This window comes from Camellia sinensis, chromosome 13 (genome assembly GCF_055761805.1).
Source record: "Camellia sinensis isolate YWXY chromosome 13, ASM5576180v1, whole genome shotgun sequence".
In the NCBI taxonomy this organism is placed as follows: Eukaryota; Viridiplantae; Streptophyta; class Magnoliopsida; order Ericales; family Theaceae; genus Camellia; species Camellia sinensis.
Window position 1 is genome coordinate 104,653,555 of NC_138973.1, and position 6,000 is coordinate 104,659,554.

Genomic DNA, 6,000 nt, shown 5'->3' on the forward strand with positions numbered 1-6,000 from the left:
GATTCAACCTCAGTCTATATTCTCTGATCCATTGAAAGAATTTCTTTAAGGCAGTGTAGTGGCCCTCTCTTTCCTTGGACTTGACAATCATGTCATCCACGTACACCTCGACTTCTTTATGGATCATATCATGCAGAATTATGGTTGCAACTCGTTGATAAGTAGCCCCAGCATTCTTCAGCCCAAATGGCATCACTTTGTAGCAGTAGGTTCCCCATGGTGTAGTGAAGGCTGTTTTCTCTCTGTCTTCGGGTGCCATCAGAATCTGATTATACCTGGAAAAGCCATCCATGAAGGAGAGCAATGGATGGCTTGTGGTGAAGTCCACCAATTCATTAATGTGCAGTAGAGGGAAGTCGTCCTTCGGACTAGCCTTATTGAGATCTCTGAAGTCCACACACACCTGAATTCTGCTGTCTTTCTTTGGTATTGGGACGATGTTGGCCAACCAAGTCGGATACTCAGATACTAACAAAAACACTGCATCTATCTGTTTGGTGACCTCCTCCTTAATCTTCAAAGCCCAATCCAGGCATATTCTCTATAACTTCTGTTTGATGGGTCGGGCCTCGGGGTCAAGAGGGATCCAATGCTGTACAATCTCAGTATCAATTCTAGGCATGTCTTCGTAGGACCGCGCGAAGACATCTTTGAAATCTTTTAATAAAGTGACTAAGCGCTCGCGCTCCTTCGAAGACAACGTGGACCCAATCTGGACCAGACGCAGATCCTTTTCAGTGCCCACATTAATTGAAATGATTTCATTAGTGAGGGGTTTTACAAACGTCTCCTCTTCTCGATTAATCAAAATTTTCAAAACTAGAGGAATTCTTTCCTCATCGTTTTCATCAAAATTTTGAAAATCATGATCAAGGCAACAAACAAATGGCACGAAAAAGTACTTTGAATCTACAGATCCTCGGTTACAATCGACTCAAAGAAAAAAGAAAAGGACGACCTGGACAAAACCTTGGCATCCGGGTTATCAACCCTAGGAATACCGAACCCGGACTCAGAAGAACCAGAATCTAATTCCGACTCCACAGACTCTGTGGAATCAAATTCTAGTTCACTACCCGACTCAGAACTGCTAGATAGGTAGCCCTTCTCCAGCTGCCACACGAGGGATGGTGCGTCAGATGCATCCAGGATACTGCTAGAAGGGTTCACCCCTGGTTCGTCCCCGATCATGGAAACAACTATGTTATCCCCCAAGCTCTCTAGATCGATTGGAGGATCCGAAAGAAGACATGCCAGTGCTGCTCCCATTTTTAGCTCGCTACTGTTGGGCTCACTTTCTGTGCTCCATTCTGTTTCAGCAGTTAGTTCAGTCTGTTCCACTGTGTCACTTTCTTGCAGCTGTAAGTCGAGGAAAATCTCAAAGCCGAGAACCCACTGTTTCTCAGAGTCTAACCCGGGTTCAGGGAAACCACAGAATGGGAAGTCTATACCCTCTGGAACAAAATAACCATTAAGGGTTCCCCGAATAGGTCAGTGCACAAGTTCATAGCGCTTCCCGATTTGCTTTGCTCTAGCTCTTCCTGCCATCTCTTTCCCTTTCCTTACCCAGTCCTCTTTGGTGGGCGTATAGCCAAGACCAAAGGCATGTGGGTTATGTGACACATCAGCCAATGTAGTGAGGCCCTTCCGGCCACTTTTTCCTAATCCCATTCTGGGCATGTGTTGCAGCTTGTTCATGAGTTATACAGATTGAGCGCTGACATATAAGCCCTTATCTGACGCCAAGATGGTCTGTACTGTTCAAGCCTCATACAGGGTAAATCTAGAAAGGAAAACATCCTCTTTGCCATGCACAATTTCCAACACAGGTATAGTGACCTCTGGCGGAGGATGTATAGATGAGTTCCCAAAAACTATGGCCACCCCTTTTCCATGGGGGTATTTCAGCATCTGGTGAAGAGTAAAGGAGACAACTTTTACTTGGTGCAACCACGACCTTTTGAGGAATAGATTGAAAGTAGCTGGCACATCAAGGATGTGAAACTCAATATCCTGTTGAGCCAGGCCCACTTGAACTCAAATCTGTACTATGCCCATCACTTCTCTGCTAGTATTGTCATACACCCAAATCACCTGGGCTGTAGGCACAAAATCGGCCGGTTTCAGACCAATAGTGTAAGGCGTATGACAAGGATAGACGTTGATTGATGACCCGGTGTCGACCAATACCACTGGTATCCACTTTTCTCGGCACTCTACGGATATGTATAGAGGCTTGTTGTGTGCAGAGCCTTCTGGTGGTAATTCCTTATCTGAAAAGGTCAAACTCGGCGCAATGCCGCCTGAGAAAACTAATCCCACCAATTGTTCTGGGGTAGTGTCGATGGACAACATCACCATCAGTACAGCTTGTCCGTGCACTCATGAAGCCATAAGCAGACTCCAGATCGATATGTCAGCTTGAATCTTCTTCAACTGTTTCAGCACAACTTCTTTCTCTAACTACTTTTCTTTTTGTTTCTCAACTTCTTTATTCTTCCTGGATGCCTCGAGTTGGTCCAGATGCGGTGGTTTGAAGTATTAGCCACTTCTTGTCATATAGTTGACTTCTTCCACATACCTAGTATTGTTAGGAAGGTCTTCGCCCCAATCCTCATCGGTATGGGCCAAGTATAGGTTGTCATCATCCCACTGGACCCCTTCAGCAGCCGACAGACACTCGTCCGGCTCCGTTCGGATCATTCCATTATCACAAACATTCCCCGCAGGGTGTTGAGCTTTTCCAGCTTTCTAGTCATTTTCACTCATTTCTTGTCCAAACCACTCCAATGCGGCTTCTTGTTCTGTGTGTACAGTACTAACAACGCCCAGTTCCTAAGCCAGTTATTCTTCACCAGTGCTTTCCGGCAGTTTACCCTTTCCATCGGCTGTTTCGGCCATTGCAGCGGTTCCGTTTTCTGTTCTTCCAACTTCAATCCAGTTCTTTCATCTATATCAGGCTCATCACTTAGCCACCCAGAATTGTCTGTTGACCCGTTCAGATCAAACAATCAATATGCATGTCCTATTGATCTTGCTCATCAAAGAATTGCAAATTGTCTATATCATCCTCCAGGTTGGCTAGATCATCTAATTCCTGACTTGGTCTATCTTCTCAAACTACACTGACCTCCTTCCCAGCTGGTAACACCACTTCCGGCTTAGCTTGGTCGATTGGCACAATATAGTAGCTTAGGTTGTACATCTCCTCAGATAAATCCTCAAAATCCTCAGGCAACAGAATGGCATTCTCCACCAAGACGGACCTCCATTTATCTTCCACTGCCACCACCACTGGTTCAAGTTGGAGTGAAGACGTGCTCATCATGCACAAGTCTGTGCTCTCAAGAATGAACAACGCCGGCTTAGGTAAGTGGGAAGGAGTGATGTATATACTGGGGTCATAAGGGATGGCCAATGTGTGGATGAGGTTTATGTACTGAGGTGGAGGGACTTGGTTATGTGGTGGAAGAGGGTTTGTAGTGACGTTTGGCTTTGGGGAGGTGCTATCACCTTATGGTCTATGAGATCCTGAATCTCATGACGTAGCCTGTAACACTGGTTGGTGTTATGACCATGTTGTTGGTGAAAAGTGCAGTATTTGGCCGGGTTGTGTTTCGGAGGGAGAGGATCGGGTAGTGGGAATTGTTCTAACGATTTAAGATGCCCCTTTTTGATCGAGACCCCTAAGGCTTTGGACAAATCATGTAAAGCGGAGTGAAGACCCTTTGGTTTCGGGCTTGATGGCTTGAGGTTTGTGAAGTTATATTGGATGTACCGGCAAAAGGGGTGGCCGTTTTGGGTGTGGTAGTGACCATGCTCACATCCAAAGGTCGTGCAAAGGTGCCACTAGTCGTGGTTGCATTGGAGCTGCGGGTAAAGGCCCTTTTGAGCTATTCCTTCTCATGGTCTATCAGACCCTGCTTCATCGCATCCTCAATTTGCATCCCTATTTCATGGAGCTCAACAAATGTAAACAAAGAAAAGACTATCATCTTCTATAACAGTTTCCCTTGCAAGTTACGGACGACCATTCTGATTTGGTCCTTTTCAGGCGGCCTGATAGTCATCATAAAGGCCTTGGCCCTCCACTGAGTCACAAAGTCCGAGAAGCCCTCATTCGGCTCCTAACGGGTTGCTTCAAGATCACGGGTAGTGACCTCGATCTGGGTATTGTAGGAGTACTGCACGATGAAGGCCTCAGCCATTTCCTCCCAATTCCTCTTCACAGAATCTTCAAGCTTGGCATACCAAATGGCTGCTATACTCGATAGGGTCCAGCCAAAAAACGACAACTTCTGAAGTCTAGTGAGGCCCATTGGGCGCATAATGTCAGAGAATAATTGTAGATGGACCATAGGATCCCCGGAGCCATCAAACCGGTCTATATGCGACATCTTAAATCTGTCCGGCAGAGTTACTGCAGAATCTGTGTATCCATCTTCAATGTCAAGGATTGAATTCATGTCGTGCGTCCGCTTGAAAAGATTTTCTAGCTTGTTGACCTTCAATGCAGTGGGGTCGACATCGAATTCAAATAGAGCCTCCATTTGGTAAACTGGTGCCTTGGAGGTCTGAGGTGGGGTTGAATCTGCTAGGATGCCCATATTCTCTTGGACATCAAATGTGACCCCGGGTGCCGGAATTTTCGTTGGGGGTGCATGGGATGCGGAGGCTACTGCCAGTTGTGGTTGCTGTTGTTGAAGCCTTTCTATCAATTCTATTTTGCGGGTTGCAACCTCAGCCTGGCAGGCTGTGACCTCAGCTTGGCGGGCAGTACCTAGCTGCATAGTTTCAATGGTCTGCTAGAGCTGATGAAACATATCTTCTATGCTGACTGGAGGATTCTGAGCTACCAGAACTGGCGAATACCCTCTTTTTGGAGTAGAACTAGAAGACTGCGCCTGACTGGGTACAGGCAAAGCAAAAGGTGACTGCTGGGTTGGTGAATTTTTCTTGATCCTCCTCCGTCTGGTAACCAGTAGGAGTGAAACAAACACTGGTTGTCCCTTGACAAGATCCCCGGATCTACAAATCCTTCTCACTCGGGTCCAGAATCCTTGGGGGGTAACAGAATCGTCTGAAGCAATGGTGAAAAACTTCCTTGCAAAAAGAAATAAAGAAAAAAGAAAAATAAAAATTAGAAACCGCACAGTGCCTCTGCTTAGATTCTAATCAGTACACTGAGGTAATCAAAGCCGTAGAACCACGCTCAATACTGAATTCTGCCTCCCAAAACTGATATCGAGACTTGCAACTGATACATGTATTCCTGTAGAGTTTCACTTTAAAAGCACATAATAGTCAAGTGAGAGCCAAAACACCCCTATGATGGGATAGGGTTACCCTGTCCTAGTTTCGTCAGGAGCTAAGGTTCACTATTCAAAACAAGCGGTTTCACACAATTCTTGCATTCGGGTAAGCATCATGTCCTAGTTTGGAATAGTCTCTATGGTTTTCGATATGCAACTAGGTCGATTTGTCAAAAGGGGTACCTTAGCAAGACTACCTAATATACCTCTCACATCTAACAACAATAAGTGAAAGGAGGATCAAACGGTACAGCAGTAGTCCAGATCCAAGGGTTGTGTTCCCATCGTGGCAGAGCCTATAATCGATCAGCCTTTTGGCAAGCTTTTCCAAGCAAGCCTCTGACAAACTGTTTAGGAATAGCAGATGGCAAACACAGTGACTTAGGCGCAACAATGCAAATGCAAATACAAAGAAACACACAAGTGTAGATAAAATGTCATATCACGAGTTCGAGTCAAGTTCTCTAAATCCCCAGCAGAGTCGCCAAAAACTGTAGCTCGCCTTTTTCCTGTCCCGTTTCAAAAGACGAATAAACCCTACAGTTAAACTCTCGCGGTTCTGAATCTAATCTCACAAGTGAAATGTGAAATTGATAATCACTAAAGAGTCCAAATCTAGCAAATCATTTTGGAAATTTGATTTTGAATCAAAAAGTGCCAAAATTGGACTGCTTTGACAGATATAGAG